Below are 21,243 nucleotides of genomic sequence, written 5' to 3'. Positions count from 1 at the left end.
CCCATTCAGAGAGGGAAAGAATTACATTTTAAATGCAAAGAAGATGAAGAAGAAATCTAGAAAAGGATTAATAGAAAAGTTAGATGCTCTACAATTAGTTGAAGGAGGATAAATGGAAGGAGATTAGATTGGGAACGAGAAGAGAGGGAGACCTAGGAATTCAAGCATTTCCTCCCACTAGTAGAATTCTGGAAAATCAATAACTATCTCACTAAAAAATTTAGTCACAAGACTAAAATTTCTAGTCACATGACTAAAATTGATCAAATTCTAGTAATATTTTACAATTTATAAGTGACTAAATAAATGACTAATTTGATCATCAACTAAAATTTTAAGGTTAAACAAAGAAAAGTGACTAAATAAATGATAAAATAAATGACTAAATAATTGGTCACTAATAATTGGCCACCCATACGAATGACTAAATGATTAATCAATAGTTTTTTTAATCATATTAATACATTCTTTAACTTTTTTAATAACCTTTATTACTCACTGATGAGGTTTTTCTAATATCAATGCATCATTATTAGTTAACTTCCTTGGATGTCCTCTAAACTGACATTGAATAAGAAATGAACTTAAAATCACCCCAATTTACACTCAAACTCCTCAAAATCTCACTATGAATTGTTGAAGAAGAAAAACACCCTCAATGCACTTAAAAGAAAACTTCAAGTCTTATATATGGCATATCAAAAACATTAGCTAACAATATATTCGAAGCATTGATTAATTTATTATTGTTTATTAAAAAGAAATGTTTATTTTTTACTTTGTTAATTATTTTCTACTATACGATTTTATAAAATAATTTTCTAAAAGAATAATAATATTTTTATAAAATAGTTTAGATATTTGAAAGAATGAAATAATTTTGTTTAAATTATATTCTAATAAATGATAGTTAAAAATATTCAGTCAAGAAAAATATATTTTAAAAATAATTAAACAACTCAATATACATATTTTTTAAATGGTATATATGAAATATATACTTGCAATTAATATTAATATTAATACTTAATAAATTCAACTAGTTCTATCATATATAAAAAATAAATTGACCATTGATCTTTTTATAGACAACTTGAATAATATTATACATTAAAAATATTAAAAAATTGCAAGTTGAACTAATTTTGTTTTGATTAGTACATATATTTTTTATTAAGTTTTATTAATTATTATTATATGTTGAATATCCACACACTTGAAAACAGACATTGTTAATTATTAATTATTTTTTATTTACTCACTAGCAAATCTAATACTTAATATATGTTTTTGATTGGTCAATGATTAAAATTTTATGTTTCTACCAATCAAAATTTACTATTTTTTATATTTTATAATAAACATTTTATTTTCTTTTGTATAACTACCATATTTTTTAATTTAGAATCCCTAAAATTATATTTTGAATATTTAATTAGTTTACCAAATTAAAACCTTATATATAAATTTTGGGGAAAGTTTTCAAGAGAAGAAGCATATGTATAGAAATTATTTTTATTAAATTATGGTAAACTAGAAGTAATGTTGAAATGGATTCAAAATTCAGAAAAATTCAAGATGGTAAGCTCTCCACCTAATAATCACAATCATTAATGTATTGCTTTTTAATAATTGTTGTTTAAAATATAAGAAATACAAAATATTTATTTTACTGTTTAAATTATTTCAACATTATTTTTATTTTAGATTAAAGAATTATAAAATTTATATTTATAATAGTAGAATTGTAGTTTATATTTCTATAATTATAATTATAGAAATAAATAGTAATGAAAAATATAATTATAAAAATATATTTTATTGATTTCAAGTAAGATTTCATTCTATTATTATAATATTTTTTTAAATGATAACAATTAAAATACATGTAATGAAAATAAAAATAAACTTGTATATAATTAAATATATGAACTATAATTATAATTAACTAAGTACTTTCCACAGCGTGAAACTTTTAATATATGTTGTTAATAGACTTGTTGAATCATGAAATTAAATTCCTCCTGGGCTCATTGCTATCATTTTTTGAGTTTAAGAGATCTCCAAAAAAATCACAACCATCCTCAACCAATTTAAAGTAGGACCAAAGTTTTGCATGCAATATAATCTCACAAGAAGTGATGGAACCAATAACAAGATAGTGAAATGCTTCTTTTGTCACTTTGATTTCTCAATGCTTCTTTTTTAACTTTGATTTATGTATTGTAGTGCAACTATTGTTGGCTTTCAAGGTTGGTCTCGAAAGGATCAATGGGGTATTTCAATGCTATAGATATATATTTTTTGATTAGTTCCAAAGAACTCCTCTTTGGCTTACTACTTTTAGTAAGTGTTAGTTTAGATACTACTAGTATATTGTGAGTTTACGATGACTTATTATTTATAGCAGCCACTATTTTTGGCATCCAATTATAGTTTTATTTTCCTCTCATCTTTTGTGTTCAACTGATTAAATTTCAAGACTTGGGTCATTTTTGCCATTTATTTTAGTAAAAGAATGTTTTTAGTAAATAATTGTTTTGTAACTTGGGTGTAAATACACTCAAAAATGATATTGTACACTTTCTTTGATCCTACTGAAATTTGATACATGAGTTTTAAAGAACTCAAATGAACTATGCTTGTTTTTGAATTAATAGAAGCCAAAACAAGGGGGCTGGCCCATAACAGAAAATTGGTCAACTACTAGTGGATTACCATCAAAACTAAACTAACCCCTATTGCTACTAGAAACAAAAGCAAGGTTCGGTACCATAATTAAGAGAGTATCAATAGATTTAAACAAAATGCCTATAATCAAACTTAAGAGTCTAAAGAAAAATATTAACAAAGGCATAATAGCCTTGCAAACTTATAAGTCTAATAACCAGCAAATTAATAGTATAAAAAAGAAAAAGGAGGGAACCCTTAAGATTTCTTGGCCTCTTTCCTTCCTAGGAGGATGTTTGCCCAATCATCCGCCAAGAAGTTAAATAGCATTTTAGATTCCTCCTTAGGGAGGTCCCCATCGACATCCTTGAGTAAGGACAGAGTGGTAGCCACTGCATGTGTCACCTTAACTATGAACTTGGTCAGTAGGCACATTCTCTCCTCCAATGCATGAATTCTCTCCCTCACCTCATTACTAGCCTTATGCAAACCACCCAAATGACCACCAGTACCAGTGTTTGTAGTATCCTACACAAATAGGGGCTTAGTAGCATTTTTAGAAAAAACCTTAATAGGGGAGGAGATCATTACAGGGGAAGGCATCCTATCCACCATATTAGAGAATTAATCCTTTGTTAGGTCCACACACCCCAGCTCAACCGTGGCTGAAACATGCAACACATCCTTATTATCCTTTCCATCACTTGAATCTGACCCAGAGGAGTCTGAATCCTCCTCCTCCACCTCATCCTTACCTCCCACCCCAAAGTTAACTACCTTTACTTTCTTCCTCTATTTGGGGCAGCCCAAATCCTTTTAATCTGACTCCTCCGGTGAGGCTTCCTCCTTCAAATTCCTCTTAAAATGGGATTTAACTAACATCCTCGACCTCCTCCTACCCTCTCTCCCCTCATCCTTTGACTCCACCACCACCTTCTCCTTCCCTTTATCCTACCTCCTTCTCTTCCCCATGTGGGAGGGATTCACCAAGGACCCACTAAGTGAAAGCTATGGGGTAGGGGCTCTAGGACCCATAATCCTAAGGGGAACAATTTTGGGTCAGGGGTTCAAATGGATAGGAATGTCAATTTTCACAATCCTGGTGGGCTAGGGTCAGGTGGAATTGGTATAACCTAAAAATTAAACTCATGTAGAACTGTAAAATTAATCCCCTTTTTCTTTTTTTCTTTCACATCAACAACAGAATCCTCTAGATCATGAAGCAGGAAGAAAGGAAGTGAATTAAAATCATGGTGTTGAAAATGATTAAAGAGAGGAAAGTGATAGTAGTAGTAGACTCTATACCTTCCTTCCAAGGTAAGATATTTTATCAAAATCAAACAAACCTCGTTCCATGGGTTAGGCAGCTTCTCCTGCATAAAACCACCTCTATGCCAAATTGGTTCCTCACCCTCCATGAATAAACATTGTAGGCTCATATAATCTGTCACCCTCATCACCTTCTACTATTTCCTACTGCTCATTGGCAAGCTCGTCACTAGAGCAATCGCCTCCTCTAAAATATGAACTAAGATACCATTTATGGTAACTCTACGATTCTCCCAGGAGTTAACAAATTGCATAGAGCAATTCTCACCATGCCCATTAAGTGCCTCTGTAAATGAGACAAAACCACCCTCCTTTAGAATATACCACACTAACGGCTTCCTCAAATTTTCATCAATCACAACCGATTCAATGCACATCAAATTGCCACCCATCTCTGCAATTTTTACCTCTCCTCTCTTTCTCTTTAGAGCCTAAACACAATTTTAAAAAAAGACTTCACTCTTAAGCAGAAAAATCCACGAGCAAAGATGATAATCACAATTCATAGTAATAATGAAAACAACCAACATGGTAAGAAAGATTGCATGTCAACCACCACAATCTATTCCCCAATCATTCCATCATTCGCAACACACATCAAACCTTTTAAAAATAATTCATTTTTCTACATGGTGTATGATGACACATTTCAAGAAATAAACAAAACATCTCCCATTTCAAACTTCCAATTTTTGAACCATGTGTAATTAATATTACTAGTACTTGATTCTTTACACCTTGCCACTTGTACTAAAAGGACATGTCCTCCCCACCAGCTCAACAACATTTTACAAAATAGCCAGCTAGGACTCATCATTTCTCACTTCATGGCTCACTAACTCCCTTACCAAGTTTGGCAATGCATTCAAATCCCTTCAACGTCTAAGCCCCTTCGCCTTTAATCAGATCATCACCATTTCATCGGCCACACTATTTCCCTCTCGAAAGATGTAATTCAAATCAAACCTATTAAGAGTAGTTAATAGGTACTTAATATCTTCAGTCACATGTTTAATGGCCCATCCCTCCCTCATATTATCTTTGATACTCTCAATAATTATTTTAGAATCTCCTTCAATCTACACATCTCCCCAACCCCTACTTATGACCAATTTTAAGCCCCAATATAGAACCATCACCTCTACTATATTGTTAAAAACTTTCCCTAACTCACTAGTATATGCCAACAACATCCTTCCCTTATTGTCCTTGACTATCCCTCCCCCTGCCAAGCCCTCCTTTCTAGTTGCACCATCGAAATTGAGTTTGACCCAATTTGCAGGCAAGGGTTTCCACCAATTTCTTTTTTCTAGCCAAAAGATTAGAATTATTGATTTCCATAATCCCTTCTGCCAATGACCAGCACTTGGCCACCCTGACCTCAAGGGTAGTAGGAGGAAACACTGGTTTTCTCCACTTTGTGCAACTAATGTTCTTGACTATCAATTTATAGATCCTTTCCACCACAACTGCCTCCCCTCCCTCCTCATTTTTGAACACCCTATTATTACACTCTTTCCAAATAACCCAACATACATGGACAAATAAGGAGGGGGTGGGTAAAGGGGCCTTGCCAATTCATTAAAATGCTTATGATAAGATCAACTCAAAACTCTTTCCAAATAACCCAACATACATGGACAAATAAGGAGGGGGTGCGTAAAGGGGCCTTGCCAATTCATTAAAATGCTTATGATAAGATCAACTCAAAATATGCTCTCTTGTTTCTTTAATTTTAAAATCCTTTAAAATCCAAGCTCTGCATGTTTCCATGCTTTGAGATAATTTGTTCCATGTTAAAACTCTTTTCCCATAGATCACGACTTTCCAAGTGAATACAAAACAATACATCCTTTTTTTGTTAAATCTTTTTCTATGGCTTAAATATTGTATAGAGATTTTGTAGGCTTGACCTTAAGGCAACTTGTGTCATTCCCTTCCTTTTCTTTTTGTAGCATTTAGAATTTGAAATGGATTAAAAACCTGTGATCTCGTGAAATGTGGGCCAAAATGAAAAACTAGTGATACAAACCACATTAATGTAAAAAATGATCGTCATTATTAGAAATCGTTAATCTAAAATGTGAATTATGAAAATCATTAAAATATCATCAATTAAACTGATTATCTATGCTTCTTAGTTCAGGAGACAAATAGTAAACATTATTGTCAGGTTAGATGGTACGATTTGATACATAGGATTGACTCTGCACATTCGGCCACATTCGATGGTTTCGATGATATTTTTATTTTTTTCCATTATAAAACATGCTAAATGCTTCTCGAATCCGCTGTACAGAAATAAATAATGGTTCTGTATGAACCAGTCTTATGTCAGATGGGCCTCTAAGATCAGTTGGAAGAAAACTTAGTTGTCCTCATTATTGCCTTACATTTTTTTTTCCGTCCCAAACAAGGATCAATTATTTGACCATACTATTAATTGAAACACATCACTCTCAAGATACTTCAGAATTCTAAGAAATTTATACTTGTATTAAATGTATCAAAAATCAAATGATAGACAATATATTTTGCGATTTGATAACATAAATCAAATTGAATCACACAAGATCTTTTACAAATTCAGTGAACAAATATGCACACTAGAAAATAATCCACAAATAGCTTATAACAATGCTTTAAAGATTTTGTTTGTAAAATCTAGCAGTTATATCATCTAACATCCATTTGAGTTCTTTCCATGGATGTTATCCTCTCTTTTCGTTATACTTGGTGAAAAGTTATTTGTTCTCCTTTTCCAATTCATTCGACACTGCAATGAAATATGAAAGTGAGAGTCCTTATCAAATTAATCCAAGAACAATACTAATTTTTTTTTGGGTCAAATCATAAATAAATAGAATAGGTGATCAATATAAGCTACAGTTGATTATTCGAACATAGAACATTATCTACTTGCAGAAAGAGTGCAAACATCTTAACCAATATATTGATAATAATAAGGTTTGTAAAAGATATTACAAGTTCATCTAATCAAGCCCGGATGACCAAAAATAACAATCTGATCTGCGTTGAAATTTTTGTGCACAATATTCTATTTTGGCTGAACTGTTACAAATCCTGTAATTCTTGTTGCACTACTATGTAAAGACTCCTGAACTGATCTTTAGCTAAATGGGTTTGTGAGAATGTGGGAGGAGGACATGCAAAGTTGATGCTTTGTTTGGAAAAGCTTTTGCTGTCGACATGCGTTGGTCAGATTACAGGACTGAATTATTGATCAGTAGGATATCATGACTACTACATGGAGAGGTAGGATATCATGACTACTACATGGAGAGGACTACTGCATGGAGAGGAGAGGGGTTTAAAGACATGTTTTTTTACACAAATCCTTAATCAATTGTCTTAATATGACAGTTAAAAAATTATTTATCATCTCAAATATTGTCTTTAACCGAGTGTCTTTAAAAATGTCTTAAAATATTGTCTCTATAAGACAATATGAAACAAAGGTCATTTTGTCTCTTTAGAAACAATTTCACTTTTGTCTCTTTGGAGAGAGTACTCTTTAATCCCAATTGTGGAGACAATATTGGAGACAATACATGTTTAAATTCAACTATTCTTCAACTGTTGTCTATCTATTTCAATGTTATTTAAAAAATTTTTAAAAAAATTAAATTAATATTATTATTTTCCTATGATTTTTAACATCTAATGTGTGAATACAATAATACAATATATTTACTGTAATTATTTGCAATATTTTTTTCCTTACAAAACATTCAATAATGTAGCATAACCAACAAACTTGGCCAGAAAAAATATATTGATTATTTTATTTCCAATACTTTCTTTGTTACAAAATGATGTGGGAGTTTATCCACTACAACCAATAAAATATATCGTAGAAATGACATAGCCATCACTGAATAATAACATTGATTTTCTTATATTCTATAACCTCATAATGAAGTACTTAAACTGAACCTAACACTCTAATACTGCACTTATCCACATGTCCACCAAGTCTAATGGTGTAGTACAAAAGATGTTTGATTTAAATATATATTCTTATGAAGAGTTGTAATGCTCTCAACATGCCATGTCTAGAATGCCCACATCTAGGTGCAATTGCCCAACAATGGTTATGAAACAAACCAGAAGCATCTCAATTTTCTTGGTGTCTTTTGTAGCTGAAGGATAGAAATATTTAGCCAAACAAAAAGCATCTCATATTCTTTAAGGTTTTCCAATAGCCTGAAAGAGAAAAGAAATGTAAGCATATAAGAGAACTAATCAAATGATGATGCTCATATATGCAAAATTCATCAACAAAGAAAATATGTACAGAATGTTGTGAATCATAGAGATCACTCAAATTGAAGTATGCATGAATCTATTGCCTATTTTTTGTTGTGGGGGTAAAAATAGACTTTCTTATAACAATTAGTAGATCCTTTTGTAGATGTTATCTAAAGTAATTGAAAGCAATCGTAACTCTTATCTTTTAGACATAAATGATGGAGGGAAGAACACCAAGAAGTTTGAACTGATTAAAGTACATGTAATTTTCAAGCTTGTTCCCAAAAGTATATTGATAGGAAGAAATAACACCAAGAAGTTTGAACTGCTTAAAGTATGTAGTTTTCAAGCTTGTCTCCAAAAGAATGCTATTATTTTAACTCGATCAATAGGAAAAAGAGGTTTAAAGCTCTTGTGGTTGTACTTGAAACTTCATTCCAAACAAGTTTAAAAAAAAATTAATAAAGAAAATATTGATTTTAAGTGAGAACCATAAATCAGTGGATTAATGACATTTTATTTCTTTACTATTCAGAGCACAATGTCTATATCATGTTTAGAGCACATTCATGGCTGCAATGAATGATATCATTCTTTTGGGATCAATGTTATTGATTGCTTCACTCATTTAGGGTAGTTCTATCAATAGCCACTTACAACTTAATAGTTTGTGGTCATAATATGAAAGTGCTACTACAAGAACAGATCATTACAAACATCAAAGAGTGTTAAGGATGCTACAGCAAAAATTATTGTGCCATGAGACAACTAGGATGGCAAAGAATTAGACCATTATGTCAAAGACCATATGCATAGAGCAATTGTAAGAGGTGGAGAAAAACAACGTTAGAAATAGGACAACCAATAAGTGATGCATGTTTACTCTTTTGACGATCCTACATGGTTTCATCCATATAGACATCTGAGGAAATATTAACAAAGTGTTCAAAGAAGATTAAAATGCTAGCATACATGCTTCAGAGAAGATATAACATTATCAGTTATATGAATGTGTCGAAGATAGATTATGAAAGGAGCATACAAGAAAATGCATGCCCCTATACAAGGGGTACAAGGCCAAAAAGGTGACAAAGCATAGTTCATCAAAATAGTGGACTTCACAATTCTCTTGATGATTGTGTAGGGTTTCAGCCCTAAAGATATCTGGGAAAATATAAAACAAGGTGTTCAAAGATGATCAAAATGCTAGTTCACATGCGAGAAGATCTAACATTGTCAGTGATACAAATATGCTGAAGATAGCAGCATGAAAGAAGCATACTACGGTTACAAGGCCACAAAGATGACAGAGCATAGTTCACCAAAATAGTGGACTTTGAACTATAAAATGATGAAGAAGATCTCATCATTATGGTAACAAAGCACCAAGGTTAATTCATAATATACACAGTACAGTTATGCATATGACTGTCGACGATATTCTGCAAAAGATGTTGTGACTGTGGAACCATCACCAAATAATGACATTGAACATCAAATTCAAATACATATACAGTCATGCAGTATGAGAAAAAAATAATATAACCATCAACACTAATGGCATAGCAAAGATAATATGTGAAAATAATGGCCAAAGCAATCCACGAGGCATGTTGTTGTAGATTTCTTAAAAGTAGAGATGCATGATCATTTACAAAGTAATAGAATACAGATCAATTATGTCATGTGGTACATAATGTCTTCTAGAAGACAATCAATGATAGGAATCAAGCTACTATTATTAAAAAGTGCAGGGGCGAAAAATGTTGATCAAATATTTTAAGATTAATGAGGTAAATGTGACATTAGCTGCATCAAGAGATCCATGGCACGCTCAGTGTTTTCCATTGGAAAAGGAAAGAAATAGAGGTGTCCTAGTATTAGAAAAATACTGTGAACTTTGATGAATAGGAATCATCCATTTCAAAATGATAAAAAGAAGCCAATGAGAAAGGGAATTGTGCTAGAGATGAAATAAACCTATAGACAGTCATATGCAGTCAATCAGAAGGACAGTTACTCTGATGCTATTGGCAACAATAGTCATGAAAAGTACAACACAAACAAGTTTAAAAATAGAGCATTAGAAATTTAGATAGACAAAATACCATTGTCATATATTTCAACTGCTTATTGCAGCACATAGAAGCAAAATTGAGAAGTTTTGTAATACAAAGTGGAAGATATATAAATGCAGAAGATAGTAAATTGGCTTAAAATTAAAATAGGGGTCATGACTATAATAACAAGTAACAAATTCAAGGAAACCAATATGAGTCAATCAAAAAGGACAACAATGATATCAATGTAACATGCATCTAGAAGTGTATATAGAGCTATTCTAGAAGCATAAAGCTCACATGAAATTGTTGACTGATGCTACGGTTTGAGATTTGAAACCAATATTTCAAAATGTGGAACTTGAGAATGGAAAAATAGTTTTGTAACCCTCATTTCAATCAAGGAGATGGAGCCCTAGCTATAGAAATATTCCAAGAACACAAAGTCACACAAAGCCATAGATAAATCTTAGACCCTAATTAAAATGAGAAATTTATTACCTATTTGCAATGGTGCAGATTTAGAATTCTCTTGAAGATTTTCAAGTAGAATCATTGATGCAGCTTAGGGAAATTTTGATGCAACATTCACCCAGATGTGACCCTTCTCCCTCATTGCATTTCAATGATTTCACATTGTGAAATGGAGGACAGGAAGAGTTAAGAGAGAGGAGGGATTAAATTAAAAGTTAACTCTAAAACAATTACTTTTTATATGGCAATGGATGATAGAAAAGAAAAAAAAAACTTAAAATAAAAAATATTGTATTAAGAGTAACTCTTTATCTTTACCATATTTATTTCTCAAGTGCTACTCAAGTTAAAAAAATTTAGACTCGTTTCTTTGACTTTACACTAGGTAGATTCCTTGCTCTTTATCAAGCGGAAATATTAGCACAATATTCTGCAGACATATTAAAAGCAATTAAACCTATTTTCATGTCTATGCCAACATTTTCTTGAGCAATGCTAGTGAAGAGATTCAAAGAAAAGGGGGACTATTGAAACATTATCATACAGATCAACTAGATTATTCAAGATTCTAACCTGGAGAAATGAAGACTTGATAAAGGGCCTCATCTTCTTCTTATAGTTTTATTTCCTGTCAAAACAATAGCAATTCCAAGACAATAATTAGATTTGGTAGAACTTACAGTTTTCAAATCTGAATTGAATGTTAGTACATAATCATAGAAACATTATACATAAAAGACATACATCTCTGCAACGCCAAGGACTTTCAGAAATATGACAGTACAGAGAGAGCGTCAGACAAAAAAGCATGAAACATGTATTAGGAATATGCAGCAAGAACAAACACAGAAATATTTCTTAGAATGAATTCTCAATCATTCAAAGATGACTAATAAACCCCGATGGAGTCTAGACAACAAGATATCTTGATACATAATGGCATTATATAAATACATGAAGACCATGTGAAAATGAAACCAAGCGCTTCCAGGTAATAATCCTGTTTCCGAACATCACGGGAATGAGATATATATTCTTCAAAAGACAAGACTCTCAAAAGAAAAGAAACTATTTTTATTCAAACACCCTTCAACACTCTTCTTGTCTGCTAGATGACAAAAAATATTCGCCCTTCAACACTCTTCTTGTCTGCTAGATGACAAAAATATTCAATTTATAGCAAGTCAATGTATGAAGTGAACCACAACAAAAGGGTACTACTCTTTGAATGTTTTAAAGTCAATCACTCACATCCCGATATGATGGTATTGATTAATTTCAAGATTACAGAGGTCCTCGGGCCATATGATTAGCTTCAATTTAAGTCTAAAATTCTCTAACTTCATGTTGCTGGAGTCCACAGACAAAACAATTTTCGATGCCAAAGTAAGATGAGATTTGAGTGAAGGCACATTCATTAACAATTCCTCACAGAATCAGATTTTGGACATAGATAAAGCAGTAATAGTGCCTGTTGACTGTTCTTGCGCAGGGAATTTCTCACAGGCCAACGCAAGCTATAGCATCCAAGCAGATGCTAACTATTTCAAAATAGCTAATAATACTTACCAGGGTCTCTCACCTGCCCGGCTCTATAAAATTACAAAGAATGCATTGGGAATAAATGAGGGCTTTAGGATAGTACTAACTTACAATATCAAGCTCAATAACCTCCAGCTTGGTGTGCACCTCATCCATAGTTGCTTGACTTGTATGTAATACAAACAGTGTGTCTTGCTGCGATGTAGAACCCTGCTTCAGCCCGCACAAATTGTGGGTGTCCAGTGTCCAAATCGTGCACAGCTAAGAGAACTAACGGGAATTAAATGCTCAAACCTTACACTGATCATCAGATAGATGCAAATTTCAAACAACTAAATCACATATTAAAAGGCCTTCAATTTAGATCGACAAAAAGTGTCCAGTGGGGGACAATGTTTGATAAACAAGATCTGAGGCCAAACCATTGTTTAAACCACAAACTATTGATTCTAACAACAAAACCCCAAGAGACAAATGTTGTTTCATTTGATTGGAGATCATGTGGCGATCATAGAAGCAATGTCACATCAAGAATAGACTAGGTGTCAATGGTTACCCTGAATACATCAAGATAAATAGTTAAGTAGAAATTAAACATGCCTCAGCTCACATTGAGAGGCATAAGCCTGGCCAGTGCCTTGAGAGTCATTGACTTCTTCTCCTTCACCCCCTTCCTCATTGAGCTTGACAAATACAATGTTTTCTTTACACAAATTGGTTTCTGGATTTGGTTGTGTATATTTATTTATTTTATCATCAACGTTTCGGATTATGCTCTCTGATCCATCATCAGGATGAGAGGAAAGGATATGAAAGAAATAACTAGCACTTGTACCCTGGAGGTTCAAGAGTTACGCCGATTCATCATGTCACATTTAATTTACAACTTACAGGCTTACATAAATGATTTATTTTCATAAATTCGCTTTCTTTGTAGACAATAAATTTAACAAAGACATAAGAACTTTCCAAGAACATTTACCAAGTTACCTCTCAAGCCACTGCTAATTTCAACAAAAATCACATTGATGTTTTAGTTCAAAAATAATAATGTCCGTGAAAAATAGCACCTCATACAAGAATACAATCATAAATGTGCAGTAAGCTACAAAATATATCAGATAATATGAACATTTTATGCAGAGCACCTTTCTACTCCTTTTCCCATGGCTGCTTTAATCTTAATAAAGCACACTTTCAAAAAAATTGTAACAGCTAATCTTCACAATAATACACCTTGCTACTCCTTTTTCCATGGCTCCATTAATCTTAAAAAGCTGAGTTTTAACAAAATTTATGTAACAATTTTAGCTCATCATCTTCTGGATTTTATTATTCTCCAGTTTCTGAAATAATAAATAAAATATGGATTACTTGTATGCAGCTCATGCGAAGTAAAAGAAAATTTTGTATACACCAAACGACACCCAAATTCACTATCAAACGAAATGTGTACATTTAATCAAAACAAAACTGTCTACTTACTCAAGAAAAGCTGCAGTTTGCTGAATACATACTTGCTTTTGCAATCAGCACACTCCCTATTGTCAGGCAGCCTTAGAAGACTTTCCAATATCTGCATGACAGACATCTCCATTGACAATTTGAGACACGGTGACAAAAAAATACACGTCAATTTGTAAGTATAAAAGTGATATAAGAGAGAACAGGAAATGTTTATTACTTGCAGATTAGATTAAAAGAAAACCATACTGATCGTTCATTTACAAAATATCACACAATCATTTTTATTGAGTTGAACTTAGAGAGAAAACAAAATTAATCTAGTGGCTTAATTTAGCAACAGGAAACTTGATGTACACTGTATTAGATTTAAGAGCTATGAACATGGTTTACAACTGTCTCGGTTGATTACCATGGGGAGGAAGATAAAACCCACTAATATAACACTAACTGTTTATTTTTTTTAGCGAAGTTGGATGCCAGAGTTTCCATGAGACTGAAATCAAGGAAACCAGTCTCACAGGGCAATCCTCACTGCACTTTAAGACCACACTATCCAATTCCCTCCAATGTACAGTACTTGCCAACAAGAGAAATCAGTCATCTAGCCAACCCAAATGTGAATGAGCTTCCACAATTTCATCTCTAAGATCAGGGATAGAAAATGTCATTGCTCGAAGCCACTGATGCCCCACCTTCTCATAGCAGATAACATGTTTCAGTGAGACAAGTCCACAAGCACTTCTGGGCAACATCCTTAATCGAGAACACTCTCTCATGTTAATCTCTTTCAGTTTCTTCAGTTGACCTATTTCCTCTGGAAGTTCCTTCAAGCCCTCACACAGTGAAATGTCTAGAAATTCAAGCGGCCCAAGTTTCCCATTTGATGTTGGAAGCTCTTTCAGGCCTCGTAATGCTGATAATCTCAGCATTCTTAAAGACCTCAGATTTCCGAGATCATATGGCAACTTTTCAACAAGATGGGAGTTTGTAACAGACCATATTTGAGCAGAGGACATTTGAAAGATAGTAGGGGGCAATTCCTCCAAGTTGCTACAGTGCTCCAGATAAAATTCTTGTATGTTGGCACCATTCAATGTGGAAATATTTGCAAACCCTTCGTTTAAGCTCAATGAGAGTCTATCCAAGTTTTGCATTATTTTGCTCTGTTTCACATTGGTGGTTGCAACCAGATTCTGCAACCGAATGCTCCCGAGTGGAGGGAGTGAAGATAAAACACCAAGACCTCTTATTGTGGCCTTTTTAGAGCTCAAATTACATACAATTAAAAATTTCAGTCTTCTCATGGTTCTGAGAAATGGAGGAAGAAAGTACTCGCTTGCAGAGAAGAGCAACACTAGAACCTCTGTTTCCAGAAAATTCATCTCATACCACTGTTTCTCGGCCATTGAACCTGCATGATGATAAGATGAGTCGCATATGCAATCAAATTATAACATCTAAGGTAGAATTTTGATATCAAAGGTATTGCTGTTCTAATCCTATCACTATGTAGCAGGGAAATACCACAAAAACTAAAGGTTTTTGCCACTATACATGTAAAGAGTGTAAATCCCACCTGTGTGAATAGAGACAATATGTGCATTGAAGGGCTTATGATTAAGCACTTCCCATTTCCCCGGCAAGCTCTGGTCCTTCAAGGTCACGAGTAGCCTCTTATTATCGACTAGAATGTCCTGGCTTCTCAAATACATTGCCAAATCTTGTAGTACCTGGTGCTGAGAAAAGTACAGCTCAGAGGCATTTCCATAAGAGATTGTTTCTTGGCTTCTAGTGATTACCAGTACCATGTCAGCTCAATGTTTGAAAAGAATAATAGCAAAATGTTTAAAAAGGAAATGAATTTACCCTGGATTGGTTATTAAATTCAAGAGATCTCTTTTTGCAAATTCCAATAGCATGAGAAAGGCATCTCGCCACTCCATCTTCCTAACATAAACCCAAATGTCCAGCAGTGCATCAGCACAAACTTTCTGGCCCTCTGCAAATGAGGCCAAATCTAAGAAGCATTTCCTCCCAACATCATCCAAGAAACCAATACTGATCTCCAAACATCTACAAAGCCCTTTTTGTTGATAGTGAGATATTGGTTCCCCATTAAAAAGCTTTTTTGAGTGCAACCTCCCAGCTAATATGAGGTTCCCATTGCAATGAGCTTCCTATCACCTTGAGAGCAAGGGGCAAGCCCTTACAGTCAGCTTGGACCTGCCATTCATCATATTCATAATTTTAATGATAATCAACAGAGAGGAACTTTCAATGGTTTATGCAATTATCTATTTGTTAAGAAAAGACAATACCTTCATGACTAGATTTGAATCTGCAAAACTTGGAATTGATGTCTGTCCGAAAGCAGAGAAGTAGAAAAGTGCGAGAGCATCCATGTGGCCCAGCAAAGGCAATTGGTACAGTCGAGTGGAAAGGTTTCTGGGTATTGTAGAACTGTCCCTGCTTGTGATAAGGGTCTTATATCCTGGTGCTTCAAATAGTAACTTCTCTGAATTAGCCCTAACACCAGACATCATGCAATATTACCAGTGTTCTATTAGATTGTTTCTTAAGCTGCTTCTGTAGCTGTATACGTGCATTTTCAACATTCTTGAAGTCAGGGGCATCCCTTCCAACAATCTTCTCCCTTATCGTCTCCAAAATCTGTTTCACGTTTGGGGATTGTGAGACAGTGATGCTGCTGTAGCTGTATACGTGCATTTTCAACATTCTTGAAGTCAGGGGTGTCCCTTCCAACAATCTTCTCCCATATTGTCTCCAAAATCTGTTTTAGGTGTGGGGATTGTGAGACAGTGATGAAAATCACATTTTCAAAATAACCTAATTTCCACACATCAATTTGGGCTTTTAGTTTACTGCAATAGAAATGCACAACCTTTAACCAGAGAAACCCCTTAGCTGATAATTAACAATACAAAACAATTATAAAAACTATGATGGTAGTCTTAGAAGTCTTTGAATTCGAAATCTAAAATTCTGGACACAAACCCACGAAAAAAACACACCTAAGTATTGTAGAATATAAAGGGATGTAACCTGACAAACAATCAAAACACACATTGAAGTAACGAGGGACAAGAAGAATATCAAGCATGATTTTAGCTTTAAATCAAGCCCTGATGTCTTGGGGACCAAAACCCCTTCGCCAAAATCTTCAAACACTGATGAGAAAATCCAGAGTGGTTTCTTAATAAAGCACTAAAACAAGAGTAAAAACAGGACTCACATTTGACATGGGGATCATCACAAAGAGCCAAGGCCAAACTTGTTTTCCCACAACCCTCCATAAAGTGCACCCCAACAACCGAAATCTCGCTCTTCAACAAAAGCTCCTTCATATTCCAAACAGAGTTTTCCAAGCCGACATAAAACTGAGATTTCACAGCAGTAGTATTATGATAAGAGAGGGTATCAGCTCTTCAATTTCAACACTTTCACACAAATTATCTAGACGAATTTGCCCAACTATACTCGTGGTATTTTGGCAAGCGTCATTGCCAAGCATGAAAGCTTGTTTACAGATGGTCTCATTCAGAGTGCTACATATAACTGGAGGTTTTAATTCTGTATATACATCTTTCAATTCTGCCATAAGCTTTCTCGCATTCAGTAGTAAGTCAACTGGGATAGAACCCACGAAAGCAGAGATCTCCTTCTCTAGGTTCAGTATCTGTGAGGCATGTCTACACTTACAAAATACGTTTAAAGGGTCTATTTTCCCATAGTATTTCACCAACTCTACGCCAGAGTTCCTCCTATCCATCTCTCTTCGCGGCGTGCCCTCAGCTGCATCAGAAACTAACTCCTGTGTGCCACGACACCAAGGCACTAACAGGTTCGTGGCAGAATGCACCGCAGAAACAGCTTGGTGTCCATTTCCACTACTCAATCACTATTCCGAGGCCGAACATATTTGCTCGGCACCTGAACAGGGGATTCTGACATGGACGGGACAATTCCCGGTCGAGAATCCCGTAGTAAATAGCCTAGTCCGCTAAAAATATGCAGATTAGCCTCCCAAAAGAGAGAAAATGAGAGAGGAGAAAAAGAAACACACAACACGAAGAAGAAAAGAAAATGAAGAATTAAAAGAAAATGAATAAAAATCAAATAAGTAAATATGCGAACAATAACCTGCAACTTAATGAACATTAATAAAAACAAAACACCCCAAATATATGCACTAAATGAGCAAACAGGTTGAAGAATAGATCTAAATAAAAAATATATATATATAATGTTTTCTCTCTCTAAAGCGTGTTGACATGTGTCTTTAAGCACAAATTTTACTGTCTAATATTTTTTTGGTGTCAAAGAAAGAAAGAAGACATCAGAGGATTAATAATGGCAATGATTTGGGCTTTAAACTCTTTGGTTTAATCAGGATTTGGTGTAAGGGGATGCAAAAAGTTTGGCCCAATAAGTGTGGGGAGCTCAAAATTGCCAATTGTGCAATTGCCTCAAATTGTTGCAGTTCATAAACAAAATTCCCACTTAAAAAACCACTATGCAGGGCATAAGAAGAGCTATTTTTCTTTCAAAATGTTAAGCAACGCCCAAATCTAGAAAGAATGTGACACATTTGATTTGCGTATTCATAAATATAAGCAGCTTCCCTGCCTCTGCTCATAAACATGCACTGTCCTCTAAGCTTCCTTCTTTGGACAGTGTTCCAGAAATAGGTAATGAGTTGTGCAAAAATGAGGCATAGCTAAAAATGACAATCTGCTTCCTTCCAATAATTAGAATATAATAAAATAAAGCTTGATAAATTTGTGTACTTGCAGTACGTATAGATTCTAAAATAATGATAGAATGAAAAAAGCTCGCACACAGTATACAATATTTTACCTGGGAAAATCCTTACAATTAGAAAACCTAGCAGAGCAACCTTGTTTATTGCTGAAAAAAATTTCAACTATTCACGATACAATAGTATAACTCTATTTCAACTCTTGTTCACATGGAAACAATAATGAGCACACTGAAAAGCAGTTTTATAATTGACATAACTATCCAAGAGTAAATGCTTCAGCATAACTATCCTGACTGTTTAAAGGCACTAATCTGGATTTTGCTATATTATATTCTGCTGTTAGATAATCTGCAACAAAAGATCCTGTTTGATATCCTATTGGTGAATTGCTTGATGCCAAGCTCTCAATTCCTTGAATTGTTGGTGAAAGCTTCTGCACTGTGATGATTGATGTTAAGCTTGCAATGTAACTTGAATTAGTGATTAAACCAACAAATAGCCAAATGAGTAGTAGTGCCCATCCAAGGCTGCTCCTGGTATTTTCCTCTGCATAAACCACATAGGTCATAAATTTTCTACACAAATTATTTTAGATATTTGAAAGGAGCAAGGTATTTTGAAACTATTGTGACAGAAACCTTTACATTACTGCATATCAGGTGAATCTTTGCTGCATTTTGTACATCTTCATAATATTTAAATAGTTTAGGATCAATCATATGAAAGCCAAATAACTGTATTTCTAACAGAAGTAACTAAAATAGATCACAGGAGGCGAGGTACTTACTGTGGGAAAAGAACATTGTAGAAAATGTGAACCTGCCAAAAATGATGTTTATAAGACATTTTATCTTTGCATGTCTGAAAGCAAAGTTCTCATATGCAAGTATAGAATTATCATGTAATCTGTTGCTAAAACAAATCATGCTATAAAATTTGAATTCGTAAATCTTTCTGATATTCTCATAATGTTTTATTCTCAAGGTTTTTTTTCTCTACAATCTTAGAGACACTTAGTAAGTCAAATATACATAAATTGATTCAGCATCAACAAAATTAATTGCATATTTAAAATGAGATACACCCGAGTTGATCATTCCAAGAACTTTCTTTGGTCTGAAGAACGCCTCCACATAACATAGCTCATGCTGGTCCAAACAACAACTTTGCCCTTTTTGAATGCAATCTAAAGCCTGCACAACATTTCAAATTTTTTGGATAACATTAGTCCTTATGTAATCACCTTTAAAATGTGAGCTGATACATTAATTGTATATTTAGAAATATTTAATTTTCCCTTCTCCATTTTTTTGTAGGAAAGGACCTAATAGAGAATTTGAACAATTAAGTAAGGGTTTCAAGAGAATAAATGAAAACTTGAAAAAATAGTTTTGCATTTTGTATGTGTACAATATTGAGAAGAGTAGTTTATAGTCGTTTGCACAGATGCTAAAAAAGAACATGTCCAATATGAAGGAAGAAAAAACTCTTGTAGAAAATAATGTCATGGAGGTCAATAGAAGGGAATACAATTTCTTAGATTGGATATTCATTTTATGACATCAGAAAGTTTTAAGTTTAGAAAATGAGCATGCTCATTCATAAGGGAATGCATTTAACCCTTCTATGCCACAACTTTTTGTGTTAAAGCATTTTCTAAGGCACCTCGGATACTAATGAATTGTCATAATTTCTTAACCAAATCTTAAATGATTTTTGGATCATTCAAACCCACATAAGCGTATGTGCAATACATTGCTTTGGAAAATATTGAAATATATGTTATTAACATATGTAGAGATAGGAGATAATGTGATCATAGTCAGGAAAGTGGGAAGAACCATTGGAAGTCGGGCGCCAGGAAGTAATAGAGGATGATCTACTAAATGTGAAGTGCAGTCTATGTTTGAAACACATTTACATATTGAATGCAGGATTGGATAGTGTGAAGATTGGGCATTGAGGAAGCCCTAAGTCAAATTGGGTTTGGAGTCCAAAATTGGAGTCAATAGGATATCATTGGTTTATACTTCCTTGTTAACTTAACCATTTTTATACAGACAAAACAGAGCATTGGTCTTAGATAAAAACATTGGTTCAAAATAGTCATAACAAGGTTTTTGTTATGTTATCATACTTTGGGAAAGGGTGTTCATGGATGACCTTAGGTTGCCAAGTAGTTTGAGAGGAGACTAAATCATTGACATTCTAAGTATGCAGTAGGCAGAATATTGGGTTTTTCTGAGTTTAATCTGAGAAAGCTTTGTGAAATAGGAGTATGGCATCATGATAGTCTTAAAGGCCCTTGTATCCAAGTTAGTTGGGTGTCTATGAAACCAAATTAGCATCTAGGGATATTGTGATAGACCTAAACAAACCAGATCCTTGAAGTATTGACATGGTTGATAGGCTAGAGTGCCTAAACCTCTTAAATTTATAACTCTCATTGTGTTTTGAATAGCTTTTACCCTACCTGCTACATCACAAGTAGCTAGTTTTTGTGCTAATATTCAAAGACTAATGCAGTCATCCATCAACATCTGATATTGCTTCTCCCTATAAGCCAAATACACACATGGATATTCTGACTAAGACATCATATAAATTTAAAAACATCCTTGGAAGTAATGCATGAATTATACTCAA

The 21,243-nt window shown here is 33.7% G+C and overlaps 1 pseudogene across 1 annotated transcript; it reads right to left on the bottom strand.

The window, feature by feature from the left end:
* Positions 1-13,962: 13,962 nt before the first annotated feature.
* Positions 13,963-17,875, bottom strand: LOC149546708 (putative disease resistance protein At5g47280; annotated as a pseudogene). Its single transcript, XR_016353761.1, has 6 exons — positions 17,068-17,875; positions 16,579-16,661; positions 16,133-16,460; positions 15,681-16,037; positions 15,391-15,602; positions 13,963-15,225 (listed from the first exon to the last, which is right to left on the bottom strand). The product of XR_016353761.1 is annotated as a putative disease resistance protein At5g47280 (transcript).
* Positions 17,876-21,243: the final 3,368 nt, after the last annotated feature.

The sequence above is a fragment of the Cupressus sempervirens genome, chromosome 7 (assembly GCF_028749045.1).
Source record: "Cupressus sempervirens isolate cs-2001-9-10 chromosome 7, ASM2874904v1, whole genome shotgun sequence".
NCBI lineage: Eukaryota > Viridiplantae > Streptophyta > Pinopsida > Cupressales > Cupressaceae > Cupressus > Cupressus sempervirens.
Note: the sequence above shows the minus strand (reverse complement) of the source record. Positions and strands in the feature narration are given on the sequence as shown.